The sequence below is a fragment of the Lithobates pipiens genome, unplaced genomic scaffold, assembly GCF_037356315.1.
Source record: "Lithobates pipiens isolate NorthernLeopardFrog02 unplaced genomic scaffold, aLitPip1_a1.2 Scaffold_166, whole genome shotgun sequence".
Classification (NCBI taxonomy): Eukaryota; Metazoa; Chordata; class Amphibia; order Anura; family Ranidae; genus Lithobates; species Lithobates pipiens.
This window is the reverse complement of record NW_027507752.1, coordinates 1963423-1986670: the sequence shown is the minus strand read 5'-3', so window position 1 is coordinate 1986670 and position 23248 is coordinate 1963423. Positions and strand designations below refer to the sequence as shown.

General features: G+C 43.8%; 1 protein-coding gene across 2 annotated transcripts in view; it reads left to right on the top strand.

The window, feature by feature from the left end:
* ZBTB43 (zinc finger and BTB domain containing 43) overlaps nucleotides 1–23248 on the top strand; it is a 91598-nt gene that overhangs the window by 51129 nt on the left and 17221 nt on the right. The window contains exon 4 of one of the 2 annotated variants that reach the window (XR_013276538.1): nucleotides 2814–5399. The exons of the other annotated variant lie outside the window; for it this stretch is intronic. The gene's annotated coding sequence lies outside the window, so the exon portion shown is untranslated. Of the gene's footprint in view, nucleotides 1–2813; nucleotides 5400–23248 lie in introns of those variants that run through there. 2 annotated transcript variants of the gene reach the window in all.

Here is a 23248-nt window from a genome sequence, read left to right as displayed (position 1 = left end):
ACAATGATCCTAAACACACCAGCAAGTCCCCCACCGAATGGCTGAAGAAAAACAAAATGAAGACTTTGGAGTGGCCTAGCCAAAGTCCTGACCTGAATCCTATTGAGATGTGGTATGACCTTAAAAAGGCCGTTCATGCTCGAAAACCCTCTAATGTAACTGAATTAGGACAATTCTGCAAAGATGAGTGGGCCAAAATTCCTCCAGGACGCTGTAAAAGCCTCATTGCACGTTATCGCAAACGCTTGGTTGCAGTTGTTGCTGCTAAGGGTGGCCCAACCAGTTATTAGGTTTAGGAGGCAATCACTTTTTCACACAGGGCCATGATGGTTTGGATTTTTTTTCATCTTTAATAATAAACACCTTCATTTACAAATTGCATTTTGTGTTTACTTGTGTTGTCCTTGACTATTGTTTAAATTGGTTTGATGTTCCGAAACACTTAAGTGTGACAAACATGCAAAGGAACAGGAAATGAGGAAGGGGGCAAACACTTTTTCACACCACTGTATGCCAGGGGCATCAGCCACTAGGCAGTCTCAATGGCCTTAACCGTCAGGTTCAATAGAAAGACCCCAAGGGCAGCACCAGGCTCAGAAGAGATCTTGGGGCAGAAAGCCCACTAAACAGAATGCCAAAGCCTCATAATGAAGGGCCCCCCCCCCGCGCACTAGGGTGGGGGGGAGGCTCCTGCAGTTCTCAAGGATCTGGCAGGAACAATGTCAAGACAGATGGGTGGCTTCCGCTGTTTCTCTAGGTTAAAAACCTAGAGTTCTGAGATTTTCCGTCTCCTCGATTTCTAAGGTCAAATGTTCCCAAGGACCCAGAGAAAAATAAGTCTCTCCTAGTGCTGGATCATCTAGTATCCCAGTCGGTTATATCAGAGGTCCCCTTAGTGGAACAGGGCACAAGTTTTTATTCAAACTTTTTCACGGTTCCAAAACCAAACAGAGAAGTAAGACCTATTCTAGTTCTCAAAGATCTGAATCGGCACTTGAACATCCAATCCTTTTGCATGGAGTCAATCTGATTGGTTGTGGTCATCCTAAAAGGAGGGGAGTTTTTGGCTTCTATCGATATCAAAGATGCATATCTCCACATGCCAATATTTACCGCTTACCAGAAATTTCTGCACTTCAAAGTAGAAAATCGTCATTTTCAGTTTGTAGCCCTGCCATTCAGTCTAGCCACAGTACCACGGGTGTTCTCAAAAATCCTGGCACCTCCTTTAGCTAGATTAAGGGCTCAAGGCATAATGGTCCTAGCCAATTTAGACAATCTGCTTTTAATAGATCATTCAATTTAGGACTGAAACAACTAATCGATTAACAACTAATCGATTATGAAATGAATCGATTACTATTTTCATAATCGATTAATCGGCCAGTAACATAATGAGGTTAAAAAAAACTAAAATGAGCCCTTTATAGTACAAAAAAAGCAAATAATTGCTACTGTAAATATTACTTACACAGTTCTACAGTAAAAAAAATGAACCCCTTACTGTAGTGATTATCTGCTTTTTTGTACTATAAAGGGCTAATTTTGTTTTTTTACATTGATATAGAGCAGGTTCGCCAAACCACAGCCTGCTGCCCAAATTTGGCCCACTGCAAGATTTTGTACCTGCAGCTAGCGTCAGTGACCTCTCACACAGGTCTTTAGGTCAGCCTGTGGTCCCTCTTTCTCTCCAACATCCACAACCTCACTTCCCTCATGGTATTCAGGGCAGGTCCTCCCGGCTGTGCTGTCATTGTACCATCGTTTGCACGGACCACGTGCATCCTAACAACCAATTATGCAGTTGCCTCGGCATTTACAGGAGGAAAAGAACTGCCACTTCTGCCTGTGACTACAGCCAAGCTCGTGGGTTCGCAGGTCTTCCTTCCATGTTGTAAGTGTGTGAGGTAAGGTGAAGTCTGATGTAAGAGGGAAATTCAATAGAGACTCACTTGTAAGGGAAGAAGGCTTTGATGTGATCAAGTTTATTTAAAATGTATTTTCTTTTAATGTAATTCTTTCTATGTTATTCTCATTAGTGTCATGCTGATTACAAAAAGAGCTGCAAGTAAAGCCTATTCATTTATCTAAATTTTATTAATTCATTTATAAAACAGAGTTTTATTTTTTTTGGCCAAATAATGTTTGTAAAATATGGATGTGGCCCTCATACTGAAAAGTTTGGAGACCCCTCATGTAGAGGGATGATAGAGGAACTTTGCTTAAAGCCCAACTTCAGACAAAAAGAAAAAAGTTTTCCCTGTGACTGCACTGCACGGGTCAGCGCTTCTTAATTTTGTCTAGGTAGGGGATTGGAGAACAGAGAGATACTTGCCTAATCCCCTGATCCTGTCCACACAATACCGCTTCCTGTGGCTCCTGACAACCCCCCCCCCCCCCACTCACACACTGTCTTTTGTGGTGGACTGTACCTGACATCATCAAGCCCATAGACCTGTTTTTTTTTATGAGGACTTTAGGATCAGTCCTCTGCTGGATTGCAGGTAAGCACTGTGTTCCAGTGGAGCAGAGGATCGGGCGTGTATACAGCTTTCTCCTCTCACTTGAACAAAACGAGCAGTTGACTTGTGCAGTGTGGGCAAAGCTCCACTGGAAGGGGAAACTTTTTTTTTTTTTTTACCTGGAGTTGAGCTTTAAGAGAGTTATTTGTTACATTTTGCCCACCTATCTGCTTGTGGCTTTCCATAATTAACGTTGTTAATATAAACTGAAGAAGTTTTTCGATCTTATGAAATTTTCTTCTAAAACAATACTCTGCTATTTAATATGAGTGGACTTTTTTTTTCTTTTAGATTAGCGTTACCAGATACCAGTGATCCTAGCTTGTATTTGCAGTGAAAATACACCTTGTGTTCCTGTGACTCTGACCTGCTCTCCCCTTAGACAGCTGTCACAACTCATCCTCACTGTGAAAGATCCACAGTTTTATGTGCTATGAAAATAAAGACATCCTCTGCATCAACTTTCAAACTGGTCGCCCAGCAACTGCAAATGGAAGATCAACATGCGCACACCCTGCTATTGTCTTTGTGTTCAACTTCACTACATCCTTTCACCTAAGCTTTATAAATACAGTGATCCCTAAGGCAAAGAACTGGCCAGCATCACATAGCATTTTCTTCAGTTTTAGGCTACCCACAAGCATATGATGGCAGTGTTAAAATCCATACAATAAAATGTATGATTGAGCAAACAAGGAATAATAGGGAGTTTCTGGTAAAATCGGACAAGTACGTTTTTCCTAAGATCAATGGGCCAGGGGTAACTCCATAGGTTACTGATCTGACGCAAACTGGCTGTATTTTATTACCCTCTTGTCTGATACTAGGGGCCCCTTTTACTGGGTCTTTAAGTCGTTATGGCAGGAAGGAGACTGCCCGATCACATGATCACTGTAATTGACTGTCACAGTGGTCACATAATGGGGAGCCCATTCAGCTGGTTCCCAATCACATCCTGAGACCAGGAGCGGTCTGTGAAAGCTCAGTCACTGTGCTGTAAGCATGCACTCAGCACAGAAACCTTGGCCAACATGGACACGTGCAGTGTGCAAGGGTTAAAGCCCACACTCTTTGCCACCATGCAGATGCATTACGTGGTCAGTAAGAGGTTAAAGCCTATCCCCAGGCAAATAAAAAAGCTTGCAATCCCCTGCACTCCAATTTAAACATTTGAAGATAAACAGTGCATTGGGGGAGTCGCTGTAAATAAATGGCACCACAATGCACATACTATATGTGGTATATGGTGTTTTGACATACCACAGCACATATGCATGAATGAGCCCCAAGGCTGCATTCACACCTGAGCACTTTCAGCTCCTAAAACGCTCATCTCAAAAGTTCAAAAACGCCCAACAAGCAAAATCACATTCATTTACATGGCCCCTGTTCGCATCTGAGCATTCTGTGCCTGAAGAAAAACGTCTGAAGCGCAAAAAACGACATAAGCTTCTTTTTAAGCATATTTTAGGCATTTTTCTGCTTTTTACATTTGGTGACCTTTTCACCTGTACAAAATTGTGACAAAAATTGAGGTAAAATGGGGGTGTGGATACTGCATGGCGCCGGTCGGACATGTTTCAACCGAACTTCGTCCCAGCACAGGCCTGAACCTCCTCTGGCAATGCCTGCCAAAGTCTTCAGATCCTGTACTAACCTGGGCTAACATTCGGGGAGACCCAGCGATTTCAATCACCTCCTCGGGCTCCATAAATCGGTTCCTAGCCGTGGAGAAGCACAGTCCCAGCATGCGGCCTTCACAGGCCAGAGCTGCCAGGTCCGGTGGATACTGCTCCGAGCACGCAGCAATGCCTTGTGAGAGCTCTCCTGTCTCATCATACGGATCGGAGTTCATAGAGGACCCCGGCTCCCCCCGCTGGCTCCAAGATGTCATCACTGGTAAGCGGGCTGAAAAGGAAAATGGCGGGGATGTTCCGCAGTCTTCAAAAATCAATCAAGAAAGAATTCACAGCCTTACGCTCTGATATGTCACACTTATTAGAGAGAGTGGAAGAAACTGAGAAAAGACAGGACTCCCAAGCAGCAGCCATTAAAGAGCTGCAGATTTCTGTTGAGAGACTTGCACTTGCCCACCTCTCTTCTCTATACAAATTAGAAGATTTAGAGAACAGAAATCGCAGAAACAATTTACGCATTTGCGGGTTGCCAGAAGCACCTAAAGATGGCGATCTTGAAGCCACGATTCAAGGTATCCTAAACACTATTCTGGGGAAAATGGTCACTGACCCCCCTACACTTTGACGGGGCCCACAGGGCCCTTCGCCCACGTAATTTATCTACAGATTTGCCCAGGGATGTCTGTCGTTTGCACTCCTTTGAGGATAAAAACGCCATAATGATCAAACTACGTGGCACTCCAAATATTGACCTTGATGGCGCCACACTCAATATTTCCCTGACCTCTCTAAAGAGGCACTAGATCATTGTAGAGAGCTTAAACCACTCCTTGATCAATTGAGACGGGATGGAGCCACATACCGATGGGGATTTCCTGCCTGCCTCATTGCTACCAAAAATGGCCACTCCTCCACCCTGAGGTTCCTGGAAGATCTCCCTGCATTCTCCCGTGAGATTGGATTTCCCTCGGTAGACCTCCCTGGATGGCAAGACATGTTACCAGATTTCTCTACTCCTTTGGATCCCATGTGGAGAGAGACTCCCCTTAAAAAGAAGCGGGTGAGATGATTCCATTCCCACAACTTCTTTAACAGGTTCCCGACCAGCTCCTGTACTTATACGTCGGCAGAATGGCACAGCTGGGCAAAGTAACCCGTGGGTTACTTTGAATTTATCGCCACGAGCGCCGTGCCCACGGGTCCCGCGGACTCAATCGCAGCGGGAATACCCACAATCGTGTCACGGAGCTCAAGTGTGTGACACCACACTGATCGCTGCTCCCAATGACAGGGAGCAGATGTGCTGTCATTAGGCAGAACGGGGAGATGCTGTTTACATCGGCATCTCCCCGTTCTGCCTAATGACAGCACATCTGCTCCCTGTCATTGGGAGCAGCGATCAGTGTGGTGTCACACACAGCCACGCCCCCAGACAGTTAGAAACATGCCCCTAGGATACACGTTACCCCTCCCCGGCCCCTAGTGGTTAACCCCTTTTACTGCCAGTGCCATTTTTACAGTAATCAATGCAATAATGTCGCAGTCACAATAAAAATAGCAGACCACCGCCATTACTAGTAATAAAAAATGGCATAAAATTATGCCATATTATTTAGACGCTATAACTTTAGCGCAAACCAATCAATAAACACTTATTGCGTTTTTTTGTTTTTTTTTTACAAAAATATGTAGAAGAATATCGGCCTAAACTGAGGGGAAAAAAAAATTTTATATATTTTTTTGGGGATATTTATTATAGCAAAAAGTAAAAAATTTGTTTTTTTTTTTTTTCAAAATTATCGCTCTATTTTTGTTGATAGTGCAAAAAAATAAAACCCACAGAGGTGATCAAATACCACCAAACGAAATCGCTATTTGTGGGGGAAAAAAGGACGCCAATTTTGTTTGGGAGCCACGTCGTACGTCCGTGCAATTGTCAGTTAAAGTTATGCAGTGCCGAATCGCAAAAAGTGCTCTGGTCTTTGGCCAGCCAAATGGTCCGGGGACTCAAGTGGTTAAAAAGCAATCCTTGAACTCTAGTTGAGCAACATTGACCAAGCTATGATGATGTAATCAGTGTTGTTATTTCTGAGCCAGCATCTCCGTCCAGGTCAACTTGATGTTGCTTGAACCAACATGAGGCCATCCTCGTAGGGAGAAAAACAGATGAAGGCATTGTTAAGGGGAGTGCTGCAATCTCTGTGAGAGGTAATTTATACCTGCTTGCTTAGCATGCATGCACATGACATGACATGAAAAAATATATCTGATGCTAAGTTCACTTTACATTCTGTAAAAGCACTATGATTTCTCCGCTTGTAAGAGCACTCTCATATATACAGATAAGTTTAATGCACATGACTAGGGTAATTCAGATGAAGCCTGCCACATATTACCACAATACTCATCAACCCTTTTACCTAAACAAAATAGATCACAGAATGATAGAATTCAATGGCCGTGGTGCCCCTGTATTAAGAAGTTCTATACTAATAACTGCAGTTAATCTGTATAACAGAAGGGGTGGACTGATAGTCCTCAAAAGTTTAAACAAGTCTCAGCCAAAGCAGCACATATACAGTGTTCAAATCTGTTACTTGCTAGGCCCCCAGCTGCACCACACCCCCTTAGGGACGATAACGAAAACCTGCCACAGACTACCCCTGTACACTGGACCATATTACAAAAGGGGATGCCATGCCTTAGACAGATCCCCTCCCAGTTTGTGCACATAGACCTAATATTTCCATACCTAAAAGTAGGCTTTCCAAGTGGCTGCACTTATGGAAAAAGCCTGCAGTGGTTGCAAGGCAATACCCATAGCAGACAAGCAATCCCTTGCTGGTTTACAGCTGGTGCCAGTAACTGAAACTTGTCCCACTAAAACCGAGACAAAGAATCATCCACCATATTAGCGCAACCAGATATGTGTGCCTTGTATATAAAAGTATTAAACTGCAAACATCCTAGTACTAAATGGCACAAGAGCCTTATAATTGGGGACATTTCGTCAGATATTTTGTTTAGTGTGCAAGACTACACCCATGTCATCACAATAGAAACAAACCCATTTTATTAGGAAAGATTCCTCCATTGCCAAGCACCCGCCTCTTCACTGTCATGTGGCCCCTTCACTTATTTTCTTTGTCTGGACCCTTCAACCTTACACCCAACTACCCTCAAAGGCATGGCAAGTTTGGCTAATGCACCACAGTTCTAAATCAATCCTTGACCTAAGCTCTAAATTGTTCACAGAATCACTGCCAAACATTAAAGGAGAAGTACAGCCAAAGCTCATTGCTCATCGGGCAAGATCACAACAATAAAGTCAGGATCTGCCCACATGCCTGGACCGGCACCTGCAGAGCGGGTGGCAGAGCAGAGAGCGGTCACCAGCTATCTGCTCACGGAGTTCTGAGAATGGAGTAATCAGTGGTCTTTGGTCTCTCGGTTCTCAGTGTTGCATATATTTATTCTTCTTGGGCTGCACATTTTGGGAAAAGGTGAAGTCCAGAAGAACTTATGGAATAGATTATGTGGGTGCTGCCAATGCTACATACCTAGGAAATAAAGAAACACTTTAAAGTGAATCATTTCTATCTAAAACATCATCATTTTAGGTTTGGATGGAGTAGGGAATGGTTATAACCCCTGTCAGGTATTTATTTTTATACTTAAACACCAGTAAACACCTCATAGAGGTTTTAACCACTTGCTTACTGGGCACTTAAACCCCCCTCAGTCCCAGACCAATTTTCAGCTTTCAGCGCTGATGCACTTTGAATGACAATTGCGCGGTCATACAACACTGTACCCAAATGAAATTTTTATCATTTTTTTTCCCACAAATAGAGCTTTCTTTTGGTGGTATTTAGTTACAGCTCGGAGTTTTATTTTTTGCTAAACAAACAAAAAAAGATGCAAAAAAAAAAAAAAAAAAATCATGTTTTAATAGTTTGTTATAAAATTTTGCAAACGGGTCATTTTTCTCCTTCATTGAAGTGCGCTGATTAGGCGGCACTGATGGGCTGCATTGGTGGGCACTGATGGGCTGCATTGGTGGGCACTGATGGGCTGCATTGGTGGGCACTGATGGGCTGCATTGGTGGGCACTGATAGGCATAGTTAAGGCGGCACTAATAGGCACAGATAAGGCGGCACCGATGGGCACAGATAAGGCGGCACTGATGGGCAAAGATGGGCACAGATAAGATGGCACGGATGGGTGGCACGGATAAGTGGCACGGATGGGTGGCACGGATGGGCACTGATAGGTACCACAGATAGATGGGACTGATGGGCACTGATAGGTGGCACTGATGGGTGGCTCTGATAGGTGGCACTGCTGGGCACTGATGGGCGGCACTGCTGGGCACTGATGGGCGGCACTGCTGGGCACTGATGGGCGGCACTGGGGTGCAGCACCTTTGAGGCAGATTTTGGGTGGCACTGTGGGTGGCACTGCTGGGTGGCACTGTGGGCACTGCTGGGTGGCACTGTGGGCACTATGGGCACTGCTGGGTGGCACTGACAGGGGGGCACTTTATTTCAGGATGGCACTGCGGGTGGCAGGTGGGCACTGGCAGGGGGCAGGTGTCCGTTTAAATTGCTGGCCGTGATCGGGACTGATGTCCCGAACACGGCCGCCGGCGATCGGCTTTTTTTTTTTCTCCTCGCGCTGTCAGCGCGAGGAGGAATACTAGCCGATTACCGGCTCCGTTTTATCACATGATCAGCTGTCATTGGCTGACAGCTGATCACGTGATAAGGGGTCGGGATCGACCCCTTACACGGATCGGTGATCAGGCGAGTCTCACGGACTCGCCGATCACAGAGCGCGCCGCGCGCGCCCCTCAGGGGGCGCGCAGGCCGCTCGTAACCGGGACTACGTCAATAGACGTAGTCCCGAAAATGTGGGTCCGCGCTATTGCCGTCATTTTGCAATAGCGCGGTACCCAAGTGGTTAAACCAGGGGTTGGAAACCGTTTGAGTATACTGTGCTGAAAAAAAATATTTGTAAGAAATTTGGAGTACCAGATATATAAAACAATCTGTCTACTTTTCATTCTCAATAACAGTAATATTTAGTAAGTAAATTGTGGAGTTAAAATTGAGATTCTGCAAAGATAATCCCCAGTCAGTAACTGTACTTACATTCCTCCCGACTTTCATAGAGAGGGACAGCCTAAGTATTGGCACCAAATAAGACTGATTATCAGGCACGGTTTACACACAGTATACACTGCACATTTACTATAGTCCTTGTACTACAACCAGACTAGTTAGTAACCAACAGCTGTTGAAACAACTACTACTTTTGTTGAGCATATGTAACACAGCACTTGCTTGTGTCTGGCTGTTTTTTACCTGTACGATGGTGCACTACGGTGCACTCGTAAGAGCGCCACTGGGCTCAGCAGTTTGACGGCCATGGTGCATGCGGATTCCCCACATATGCACCATAGCCTTTATCTGGGCACTCGAAGATTTGCGTTGTACGGGAATACAGTCACGCCCACTCGCCGGGACCACGCACATGCATAGAACTTTCCAGCAGACACCCAGGTTATTTAAGAGGTGTATGCCAAGCATGTGGTGCTTCCAGAAGGCAGCTGTGGGACACAGAGCAGGCTATGAACAGACACATGCAGTGGTTCCATTCTCCTTACCCGGGGCACGTGAGTCACCAGGTGTTACTTGGCAGGCTAAAGGTGCTTAGCAGAATTGGGGCTTGGTGAGCCCTATTAAAGGGTCTTCCTTTTGAGATGTTTTAACTACACCAAAGTACTCTTTGTTTGCGGCATTAAATGTCTTCCAAAAAGAGGAGTGGGACTAACACCACAGGGAAGGGCACACCTACGTCATCAGTAGTTCCTGATGAACCGCCATGCTGAGTGGGAACATCCTGACAGCACTTTTTTGCCTTCTGAAATGTTTTCCCTTTTTACATCCCATAGATGAAAAGTTTGTTAAAAAATGGAGCATGCCAGCCATAGATGCAGCAGTCTCTTCGGTGGAGTGCCCGGCAGATGAATCTGCTTCCGAGCAGGACAAGAAGATATCCAGTTGATGTCTGCCTCTCAGTTGCAGAGGTTTTTGATCCTGACTGACCAAAATGGTTTGTTCTGCCTTTATGTTGCCTCTTGCAGAGGCGACTGAGCTCCCCTGGCCCTGTTTGGGATCTCTGAGACCTTTTCAGGTCACACAGACTTTCCTGCTACACCCCCTGTTGGAACAGGCGGTGTATGCTGATTGGTAACATCCTGACAGCACTTTTTTGCCTCCTAAAAGGTTTTCCCTTTTTTACATCCCATCGATCAAAAGTTTGTTAAAAAAATGGAGCATGCCAGCCATAGTTGCAGCAGTCTCTTCCTTTAAACAAGAACTTAACTTGTCTGGTAGATAATGCACAGGGCTTAAAAGACCCTGTTGACAAGAAATTGGAGTTATTATTAAAGGTTTCCTTTTCTTTGGCCAGTTCAGCTATTCAGCGAACTGTTGCAGCAATTGGTGTCTGCCAGTCCGTAAAGGATTAAGTCAAATGGCTGAATAGGCCCAACTAGGAGGATGATCTGCCAGAAAGTAAGACAGATATTCCTCGAGCGCTGTTTTGTGCTGTTGATGCTTTAAAGAATTCAATATAGCAGGTTTCTCGTCTGGCTCTCTTGTCTGTACATATGCACAGATTTTTATGGCTTAAGAACTGGTCAGCCAAGCCTCCTTGTAAAAAGTTATTGGCAGGTTTCATGGGGAACATTTATTTAGTGATCACTTGGACAAATATATACAAAATATTTCTGGAGGGAAGAGTTCTCCACTTCCTGTGAAAAAAAAAAAGCACCAAACGTCCCTCGTTTAAAAACCCAGGGATTGCTTCCTCAAATGTCTCAGCGTCAGGGCGGTTTCACCGCCAACAGGGAGCTAGGGCCATGGGCAAGCTGCAAGGCCAGGGCCAGAAAAGGTGCTGGATCCAAAATTCTTCTAAACCCAGCACCAAGCTCTCCTTTTGAGGAGACGCCCTCACTCCATCGGGTGGGGGGAAGGCTGCCACACTTTGCAGACATTTGGAAAACAACAATTCAGGACAAGTGGGTCACCTCAATTATACAGTGGGGCAAAAAAGTACTTAGTCAGCCACCAATTGTGCAAGTTCTTCCACTTAAAAAGATGAGAGGCCTGTAATTTTCATCATAGGTATCACCTCAACTATGAGAGACAAAATGTGGAAACAAATCCAGACAATCACATTGTCTGATTTTTTTTTTTTTTTTTTTTTTTTATAATTTATTTGCAAATTATGGTGGAAAATAAGTATTTGGTCACCTACAAACAAGCAAGATTTCTTGCTCTCACAGACCTGTATCTTCTTCTTTAAGAGGCTCCTCTGTCCTCCACTCATTACCTGTATTAATAGAACCTGTTTGAACTTGTTATCAGTATAGGAAACCTATCCACAACCTCAAACCTCAAACAGTTACACTCCAAACTCCAAAGAGCTGTCGAAGGACACCAGAAACAAAATGGTAGACCTGCATCTGGCTGGGAAGACTGAATCTGCAATAGGCAAGCAGCTTGGGGTGAAGAAATAAACTGTGGGAGCAATAATTAGAAAATGGAAGACATACAAGACCACTGATAATCTCCCTCAATCTGGGGCTCCACGCAAGATCTCACCCCTTGGGGTCAAAATGATCACAAGAACGGTGAGAAAAAATCCCAGAACCACAAGGGGGGACCTAGTGAATGACGTGCAGAGAGCTGGGACCAGTGTAACAAAGGCTACCACCAGTAACACACTACAACGCCAGGGACTCAGATCCTGCAGTGTCAGACGTGACCCCCTGCTTAAGCCAGTACATGTCCGGGCGCGTCTGAGGTTTGCTATAGAGCATTTGGATGATCAAGAAGAGGATTGGCAGAAGGTCAGATGAAACCAAAGTAGAACTGTTTGGTAGAAACACAACTCGTCGTGTTTGGAGCAGGGAGAATGCTGAGTTGCAACCAAAGAACACCATACCTACTATGAAGCATGGGGGTGGCAACATCATGCTTTGAGGCTGTTTCTCTGCAAAGGGAACAGGAAGACTAATCCGTGTACGTAAAAGAATGAATGGGGCCATGTATCGTGAGATTTTGAGTGCAAACCTCCTCCCATCAGCAAGGGCATTGAAGATGAAACGTGGCTGGGCCTTTCAGCATGACAATGATCCCAAACACACCGCCCAGGCAACGAAGGAAAGGCTTCGTAAGAAGCATTTCAAGGTCCTGGAGTAACCTAGCCAGTCTCCAGCGACAGCCCCAAAACATCATTGCTCTAGAGGAGATCTGCATGGAGGAATGGGCCAACATACCAGCAACAGTGTGTGACAACCTTGTGAAGACATACAGAAAACGTTTGACCTCTGTCATTGCCAACAAAGGATATATAACAAAGTATTGAGATGAACTTTTGATATTGACCAAATACTTATTTTCTACCATAATTTGCAAATCAATTCTTTCAAAAATCACAGTGTGATTGTCTGGCTTTGTTTCCACATTTTGTCTCTCAGATGCCAGTCTCTCAGGCTGGGGAGTGACCCTAGATGGGCTCACAGGCCAGGGGAAATGGTCAGGGACTGAGTAGACCCTGTTGGGGGTGGCCAGAGGTCATTCTATTGGCATCCAGGTTCAACAACAAGTTACAGAAGTTTGTGTCTCGAACAAGAGATCCTCTGGCAATTGGAGCAGATGCTCTGATAGTTTCATGGAGCCAGTACTCCCTGGTTTATGCTTTCCCTCCGATCCCTCTCCTTCCACATTTGTTGCGCAGAATTTGGAAATGGGGGATTTCATTCATTCTGGTGACACCAGCCTGGCCCAGAAGGCCCTGATTCCCTGAGATTTTTTAGACTGCCATGGACGCTTCCACATCACATCAATCTACTGTCAATCTACTGTCTCAAGGTCCTATATTCCACCCCAATTTACGGTCTCTAATTTGACGGCATGGCTATTGAAGACAGGGTGTTAAAGGACGGCGGCATCTCGCGACCAGTGGTGTCTACTCGAAAATGCTAGAAAAGCTATCGCTAAGATGATTTATCATAAGGTCTGGAAGACTTCTATTGCTTGGTGTGAATCCAGAAAATGGCATCCTTGGAAATATGTGATTGGAAAAATTCACTTTTCTACAGTCAGCTGTGGAAATCAAAATGGCTTTGAGTACAGTCAGAGTTCAAGTTTCGGATCTATCGGTATTCTTCCAAATGCCTTTAGCCTCCCATTAACTGATCCAAACTTTAAAGCAAGGGGCAGCTCGCTTGCCTCCCCCCCATTAGGTCAGTTATGTGTGCTTGGGACATGAACTTGGTGCTGTCTGTGTTACAGAAACAACCATTTGAACCTATAAAGGAAATTCCATTAGACTTGCTGTCTCGCAACCTAGCCTTCCTGATGGCTATCACCTCGACCAGAAGAGTGTCGTAGTTGGCGGCCCTTTCATGCAGGGAACCGCACTTGATCCTTCACCATAACAGAGCGTGTTACGACCTGTTTCATTCTTTTTGCCAAAAGTGGTGTCGGCATTTCTTTCAAATCGGGACATTATTTTGCCTTCTTTTTTTTCTCTCGGCCTCCTTTGGCAGAAGAGAGGTGACTGCATTCTTTGGACATTGTCCGGGCAGTCAAGGAATATATGTCTAGATTTGCAGAGATCCGAGGATCAGACTCTCTCTTTGTTTTACCAAAAAGGACCCAAGAAGGGGCAGGTAGTTTCCAAAGCTTCCATTGCCAATTGGGTCCGTCAGTTGGTCATTCAGGCCTACGGTCTGAAACGTAAAGCTCCTCTCTTTAGGATGATCATTCTACCAGGAGTGTAGGAACCTGCTCTGGGATGGCCCAGACTGCAATGTACTAGTCACCTGTCTGCGATCTACTGGTTGCTAACCCCCGCTTTAAAGGGCAAGCAAAGCATATCTTTCCATATAGTAAGGGAAAGTATTTGATCCTTTGGTGATTTTGTACGTTTGCCCACTAACAAAGAAATGACCAGTCTATAATTTTAATGGTAGGTTAATTTATGAGACAGAATAACAACAAAATATCCAGAAAACGCATTTCAAAAAAATTATAAATTGATTTGCTTTTTAATGAGTGAAATAAGTATTTGACTCCTTCGCAAAACATGGTGGCAAAAACCTTGTTGGCAATCGCAGAGGTCAGACTTTTCTTGTAGTTGGCAACCAGGTTTGCACACATCTCAGGAGGGATTTTGTCCCACTCCTCTTTGCAGATCCTCTCCAAGTCATTAAGGTTTCGAAGTTGACGTTTGGTAACTCGACCCTTCTCCCTCCACATATTTTCTACCTTAATATGCTTCTTCTTGAGCCACTCCTTTGTTGCTTTGGCTATGTATTTTGGGTCATTTTCATGCATTAATACCCATCCATGACCCATTTTCAATGCCCTGGCTGAGGGAAGAAGGTTCTCACCCAAGATTTGACGGTACATGGCCCTGTTCCTTTGATGCAGTGAATTTGGCCTGTCTTCTTGGCAGAAAAACACCCCCAAAGCATAACGTTTCCACCTCCATGTTTGACTGTGTTGATGGTGTTATTGGGGTCATAGGTAACATTACTCCACCTCCAAACACGGCGAGTTGAGTTGATGCCAAAGAGCCTGATTTCGGTCTCATCTGATCACAACACTCCTCTGAATCATTTAGATGTTCATTAGCAAACTTCAAATGGTTATCAATTGTTTTATTAGTGACTGTGGTCCCAGCTGCCCTGAGGTAATTGACAAGATTCTCCGGTGTAGTTCTGGGCTGATCCCTCACCATTCTCATGATCATTGAAACTCTGTGAGGTGAGATCTTGCATGGATCCCCAGACTTGGGGAGATTGACAGTTAATTCATGTTACTTCCATTTGCGAATAATCGCACCGACTGTTGTCACCCTATCACCAGGCTGCTTTGCGATGGTCTTGTAGCCCATTCCAGCCTTGTGTAGGTCTACAATCTTGTCCCTGACATCCTTGGATAACTCTTCGGTCTTGGCCATGGTGGACAGATTGGAATCTGATTTGCTTCTGTGGACAGGTGTCTTTTATACAGGTAACAAGCTGAGATTAGGGGAACTCGCTTTAAAAAAGTGTTCCTAATCTCAGCTCGTTTCCTGTATAGAAGACACCTGGGAGCCAGAAATCTTGCTTGATTGATAGAGGATCAAATACTTATTTCACTCATTAAAATGCAAATCCATTTATAATTTTTTTGAAACGCACTTTTTCTGGATATTTTTTTTGTTATTCTGTCTCTCACTGTTAAAATATACCTACCATTAAAATTATAGACTTTCCATTTTTGTTAGTGGGCAAAATTACAAAATCAGCAGAGGATCAAATACTTTTTTCCCCTCACCTGGTGTACTCTGCAATACATTGTGTTTTGCCTCATGGCTGCGATAATCTCACTAATGGTAGTTTTAGTGAGCACATCCTGATGTCGTTTTGGTAAATTAAGAATAAACCTGAACTGCTGTTATACAGCTAAATACAGAGTTGATATATATTTATAGTAGCTGTTTACCTGCAAAATCAATTTACATTTGTTTGTCTAGTCCTGGGATTTAAACAACCCTGTCAGAGAGCACAACAAGGCTTTTTACCGGATTTTTCTCTGCGGCAGTAAAACAATATGGCTTGGATACATTCCTTTCCTCAGCTTATGATTGGACAGTGAAGGAACAGCATAGTCCATCCCTCTGCCCTCTCCTATGAACATGTTCCCTGTCAGCACATATGTATGCAGCACACCTCATTGGCTCCTAGTGCTGCCTCTCCTTCTCTAAGTGTGAGTGCTGCTGGGAGAACAATTACATGAGCCTGTTACCTTTTTTGTATTGCATGGGTAAGGCCTCATGCACACGAGACGCGGGTGAAAACTCTGCTCAAAAAAATCTGAAACACGTGTTTAGAAACGCGCGTTTTGCCGCGTTTAGCCGCGTTTGCGTTTATAAGCATTTATAAAGATAACATCATGTAGACCCTCCCCAAGCTCTCAAAGCATGTTTTTTTTTAAACTATTTCTGCTATTTTGATCAGAGTGAGCAGCAGCAGCATAGAGAGCAGTTGTACACTTACATTTGCCTCTCTTTCTGTGGTATATATTTTTAAATGGATCCCATATTGAATATATGTCAGGAAATGCTCCTGTTGATCTTGATGAGACAGCAACGTCCAGAGTCAGAGCTCGTTGATATTGGACCCATCTGTTGATGGGACAGCGAATGTCCGTTGGATATTTCACAAACATGGGGTTCCTGACAATAAGTGGCCCCAAGATATGGGCCCCCAAAGTCGGGTCATAAAATGTCATTCTCTGATGCAGAAAAGTACATGACATTTTGCGACCCGACTTTGGGGCCCCCTATCTCGGGGTCACTTGGTGATAGGAACCTCAAATTTGGATATGTTGTAGTGCTAGTTCCACGGTGTCTGCATGCCAAATTTGGGGTTCCTGGCCCTAAGATATGGGCCCCCAAAGTCTGGTTGCAAAATGTCATTCTCAGATCATATTTCTGAGTTTTCAGGTCCAAAAAATGGGTTCCTTTAAAAACGCTTATAAACGCAGACGCGGGTGCCGCGTTTAGCCGCGTTTTACGTCTGAAACGTGGAAATTTTTGCGTCTGAACCCATTTTTTTGCTTCTGGAAAAACGAGGTTAAACACAACTGCATAAAAACGGCAAAAAACGAGACTGTGTGCATGGACACATAGGATAACATTGAATGAGTTCAGGGGCAGTTGAAAAAAGTGTCCAACTGCATCTGAACACGCGTTTAACAGCGTCTCGTGTGCATGAGGCCTAAAGCTTAGGTTCACAAGAGTAACTCTGCTAGAAGAAAACATTTTTTTTTTTTTAAAGAAAACTTCATTTTGTAGATCGTGGTATTTGTTAAACAAAAAATGTTAGATCCCTTTCACACTGAGGCGCTACAGCGCTAAAAATAGCGCATGTAAAGAGTCACCCCTGTCTCTCCAGTGTGAAAGCCCGAGTGCTTTCACACTGGAGCGGTGCGCTTGCAGGACGTTAACTCCTGCAAGCAGCATCTTTGGAGCGGTGTATACACTGCTCCTTCACCGCTCTTGCCCATTTAAATGAATGGGCAGTGCGGCTATACCACCGGCATAATTTGACATTGCTGAGGTGTGAATGACAAAACGCGGGACTCACATTCGAGATCCCTTTAATTTGAATGACGCCTCAAATCGCGGTGCCGGTCTGCTGCATTTGACACGGGATAAAACGCAGTACAATCGTGGCAACACGCATCGCGGGACGCATGTCGCCCAAAAGTAGCTCTTGAACTATTTTTGGGCAACATGCATCCCATAATGCGGGTTTGCCGCAATTGCAGCACGTTTCATCGCTTGACAATCGAGGCGGACCCGCACTGCAATTTGAGGTGTCGTTCAAACTAATGAGACTAACTTGAATGAGAGTTCCAAGTTTTGTCATTCGCACCTCGTCGCTGTCAGGGGCAGATATGCACCAATCTGCCCGTGATTCAAACCCTGTAGTGTGAATGTAGACTCAGTATAGATTCGTTGCATGATCTTCCTGTGGACCTGTTCACATCCCAGCACTGTCTGAACATACAATTTTACCAATGTGACTACAGTAGCACGTGTCAGGACATTGAGTGTTGGCATGGTTGCTTGTAGTCCAAGTCAGGAGTGCACAGGAAAGGGTGACAACCCTACAGCTGAACTGTGTGAGTATTGTTACTTTAGAGAAGGAAGTGCCTGTGGATACACTGCTTGTATGATTTATACCAGAACTCCGTTTCCTGCCACTTTATTACTTTGTTTGGGCTAGCTTGGCTCTGACCAATTCTATCCATGGTAGAACTGGCTGGGCATTTGGGAACGCTGTAACAGACTGTAGTAGCTTTTGCAACATAAAGAAAGCACTGTTGTTTTTCTTCACGAAGCCTTTTATTTTTATTTTTTATCAGTGAACGCAAGGTATTCTCTGATTGGCTAAAGTGAAGACCATGGCATCATTTGCCCACCTTGACCAATCAGAAAATGTACTTATTGCATTCCTTATATTCAACTTAAAAAATTGCTGAGCTGCCATACAAGTGACTCTTAATCCTTTCAGCAGCATACAGGAATTCCCTGGTACTCACGCTGAAGACAGCAGAGCTATGTAGCACAAGTTACTACAGTGTATTGCAGCAGCCCCAGAGGCCAAATTGTTCTGCATGAAAGAAATTTGAGCCAAGCTGGCCCAAACTACTATTTAAGGTGTCAGGAAACCTGGAGTTCGGATTTAACCAAAAGCAGTACGCATACAAAGGAATACAATTTGTGACTTTAGAGCAGTCTTCTTTAACCATGGATCCTCAGAGGTGCTGCAGCAAAAGCATTTAAAACTGCCCCAACTAAGGCAGACAGCTGAAGGAAACCTTTCTTTCTGCTGGATCAAGCTGTTTTTTGTTTTTTCTTTTTTACTTCCGTAGTTTAATTTTAATATAAGGTGTGTGGGAGATATCGAGTAGGGAACTATTTGTGGCTGTGTGGAGGGATATAGCAGCTCAGACAAATCATGCCAATGATTAGAAGCTAGCGCTTACAGGGACAAGGGCTTTGCTCAAAGTACTGAGGCAGATTGATATGCCTAGGTCCCTGTACTTCACAGCTTTGAGGGGAAGGTTCAGTGGCACCTGAACTGACTGAAGACAGCTGACTGACTAAGAAAGCAGGAGGAGGGTTAAATTTCAGTACCACTGACCAATGAGGGGTGAAGGGGGTAATAGTACTGACACCAATGCTGTTGGTTATTATTGTGTGCTGTATCCTTCCGATGCGTGAGGCTCCACCGGACCTCCTCACCGGTGTTTCTAATAAGGGATCCAAAAATCAGGGGGATCTCCTGGGGGGCCACATTTGAGGATCGGATCTTTTTGGATTCCAGTTAACCCCATCCCCAAACACACACCTATATAGTGCAGAGGTGTGAACTCATAATTAACCTTTGGTAGACACCGGTCTTTATATACTTTGTCGAGGGTTGAATTACTCCCTGTGCGTATGTCGTTAGGGACTTCGTCTTGGCATCCAGCTGCGTCTGTATCATCTATGATGAAATCCTATTGAGGAATTGCTCTATTATGAGCTTTAAAAATTACACCTCATCTTATTATCTTATCTTACCCCAATAAGAGCGTAAGTGTTATTTGTGATGTTTTATTGTTGATTTGTATTTTATTGAACAACCTGTCCAGACACTAGTTGTCTGTTTTATTATGTTTGACTTTTTGTATTATTAAAATTATATTCGTTTAATCTAGTGTGTTGGTGGTCTTTCAGAGTCCCATCTAGGGGGTATTTTTTTGGTCTAGCCCTAACTGTTGTGCCCTGAGAAAGGGATTTACAATGGGTTATTTGAGTCTAGTTCTAAATCCAGTTTCCTTTCTGTCAAGCAGTTGCTATTTGCTCCTTAGCCCTGGGCGCAGTCCTAATGACGCACAGCGACTTGAGCAGGATGCACAGGGATCTCACAAAACAGGTTTTCTGTACTACCAGGTTCACACAAGGTGAGGAAAACATAACAATGTACACAGCAATTCCCGGATCACCTAACCGTCTAACCACTTTAGGTAGGCTGAGATTTGTTACTGGTGAAATGACATGGAAGTTGCAAAAGTAAAGCCGGTTTTTCCACTCTGGAAGGCAAACTGTGATCCCAACTCGTATTTCATTAGGTGTTGGCCGTGTGTAAAGTGTAAGAATGGTACATGTATAAAACAGATCCTGATCAGTTTTTACATCTGATGACCTTCCATTGAATGTCACCAAAATTGGAACCAAATCCCCCTGCAACTCTTGTGTCCTCTTTTGTTCTGATATATAGACCTCTCCGAAGGAACATATTACTCAAAATGTATCTCAACGTAGCAAAAACGTTAAATGGAATTTTGGATGGTGTGGGGCAGGATTAGAACCTCGGTCAGGTTTCCGAAAGCCACCAATCGGATTTCGACCTGCTATCCAAGTTTGAATATAATTGATGATACAGAAAGCAGAGAGAGAATAACCTACATGAAGTACATTTCCAATGAACGTGTGGCATGGTTGAATCATGACTGCAGTAGATTACAGTACTCCGTTTTTATTTTGGCTGGAGTAGGGAAAAGTAAAGCTGGCCATAGATGGATCAAAATTCAGCCGGTTCAACAATTTGTGTGTGACCATCCCCATTTGACAAATGTCAATAATTAGAAGAGCTGGAAAACACTTGTTGATCAGCAGCTGCAACCACTGATCAGTGTATTCTGACATCGAAGAGTCAATACAATGTCCTGGTGAGGGAATTCCTCCATCCACCTCATTTGTGTGGATGGAGGAATCTGTTCATTTTTATCTTATTAAACGGTTGGAGCCTCTAACCCAGGGATCCTCAAACTACGGCCCTCCAGCTGTTGCAAAACTACACATCCCATGAGGCATTGTGAAACTCTGACATCCACAAACATGACTAGGCATGATGGGAATTGTAGTTCCTGAACAACTGGAGGGCTGTAGTTTGAAGACCCCTGCTCTAACCATTCCTTATTGTGTCGATAACTAAACAAAATTTGGGTTATACTGTAGATACATTTTAAACATTACTCGGGGCATCTGTAGTGCGACTGTGGTCTAAACTTGTTAAAGGGCACAGAGATACCTGAAAGGTTGTGGAGGTTTTGGTATTATCCTATTTCGTAAAAAGTCTTTCTTTATTAATATTTTGAAAGGGCGTGATAGGTTTTGGTGAAATATTAATGGTAATACTTTACCCCTACTGAAAAAATTATAGTTTCCTATATGCATACCCTAGTGCATCTAATGCATGTTTCTTGCTGTCTGCATTCTACTGTGGAAATCAAAGCTTGCAAACACCAAAGTCTTTTATGTAAGCCTGACTGAGCCTTATTCTCTAAATTATCTTAAAGCCTAGTATCATCTCTAGGGTGAAAGTAGGTCTCTCTGGAGAAGGAAAGCGTCTTGCAAATTACAGTTTAAAATACACTTTAACTACTCGCCGACAAGCCGCCGCACATATACTGTAGACGGTCGGCTCTCCTGCGCGAACTGACGTACCCGTACGTCGGTCCGTGCATGTGAGATTGCAGGCATGCGCGGGTCCGGCGAACTCAATGTCCACTGACCGCCCACGATCGCTGTACAGAGACAGAACGGGGATCTGTAAACAAGGCAGATCCCCATTCTGACAGGGAACATGTCAGAGATCTGCTGTTCCCGGTGATCAGGAACCAAAATCTCTATCATGTCCCAGGCAGCCCATCCCTCCTACAGTTAGGACATGCCTAGGGAACACATTTAACCCCTTGATCGCCCCCTAGTGTTAACCTTTTCCCTGCCAGTGTCATTTATACATTGGTCAGCGCTATAAAAATGCACTTATCAATGTAATAATGTCACTCGTCCCCAAAAAGTATAATTTAGGGTCAGATTTGTCCGGCGCAACGTCGCAGTCCCGCTAGAAATCACAGATCGCCGCCATTACCAGTAAAAGCAATATAAAAAAAAAGAAAAACTCCCTAGATCTATCCCATAGTTTGTGCACACAAATCAATAGACACCTATTGAATTTTTTTTTTTTTTTTTGCCAAAATTATGTAGAAGAATACATATTGACCTAAACTGATGAATACATTTTTTTGGATATGTATTGGAACAAAAAGTAAAAAAAAAAAATAAAAAAAAAAATTCTTTTTATTTTTTTAATCGTCATTATTTTTTTGTTTATAGCGCAAAAAATAAAAACCGAGAGTTGATCAAGTACCACCAAAATAAAGCTCTATTTGAGGGAAAAAAAGGACATTCATATTTGGGTACAACATGGCACGACCACACAATTGTCCGTTAAATCGATGCTGGGCCTTATTGCAAAAAATGGCCTGGTCAGTAAGAGGGCAAATCCTTTCAAGGGGCTGGAGTCGTTAAAACTAAACTTCAAGCAAACTGCTAAATAGGCATTTTCAATGTACAGTATATGTGGGCCATGTTTTACAGGTAAAACAGTAGGTACATATATACATATTTGTAGTTGTCTATTCAGTCTTGACTCCTAAAAAATATACACACAGTTGTACCTAAAATCAGAGCCGGGTTGTGACTTTTCTCCACTGCAGTTAAACAAATATGGCTTGGCCACTTGTTCCCAGCCTGTGATTGAATAGTGAAGGCAAAGCAGCAGCACAGTGATGAGTTATCTCTGTTTCCTCCACTAAAGCAGCACCATACGTTAGTCATTTTTATCCGTTCAACCAGGGGGTTGAATGAAAAAAAGGACTCGGATCCCCCATCCACACATTCGTGTTGAATGCGGAAATCCTCCCTGCGATCAGAATACACTGATCAGGGTTGCCGGCTATGGCCGACAGCGCTGATCGAGCAGTAGCAATGAAACGGGGCAGTTGTGCACAGGCTGATTTGGTAGATCAACGCGTACAATCACTCTGCCCATACATGAATCCACCCTTATTCCTTCCATCAATGTTGTTTGTCTGCTCATGTCCACTGAAGCATAGCCTGACTGGCTAACAGCTCTGCTCCTCCCAATTCCAATCTTAATGCTGCTGTGCAGGTTATTACAGGAAGCTGATATCAAGTCAAAACTTGGTACTCACATTGGCTGTATTTAAAATGACATTATTTTTCAATGCACACTTCTCTAAACTATAACTAAAGTCAAAACTTTTTTAGTCCAGTGGATAGGAATTCCAACACCTGTCAGGTTTTAAATGCGGTCTGTCCCCTCCTTGGGGATATTTACCATATTTTAAAGTTAAAGAGTAATTCCTCTTTTGTTGAGAAAAAAAAGCATTCCTCTCTGGGTGATCTATGTACATTGCAAGGATTTTAACAAACTTTGTTTCAGATTAATACCGTTTTGTTATTCTGAAGAACTTGCTGTTTGTTTGTCAGTGCCCATTGCTCTGTGAGTCTGTTTGGGAGAGATTTTATTATGATCAGTCAGCTGCTGGACCTGCAGGGCCCTAAAGAGGAAAGCTGCAGGGTCTGCATCCCTT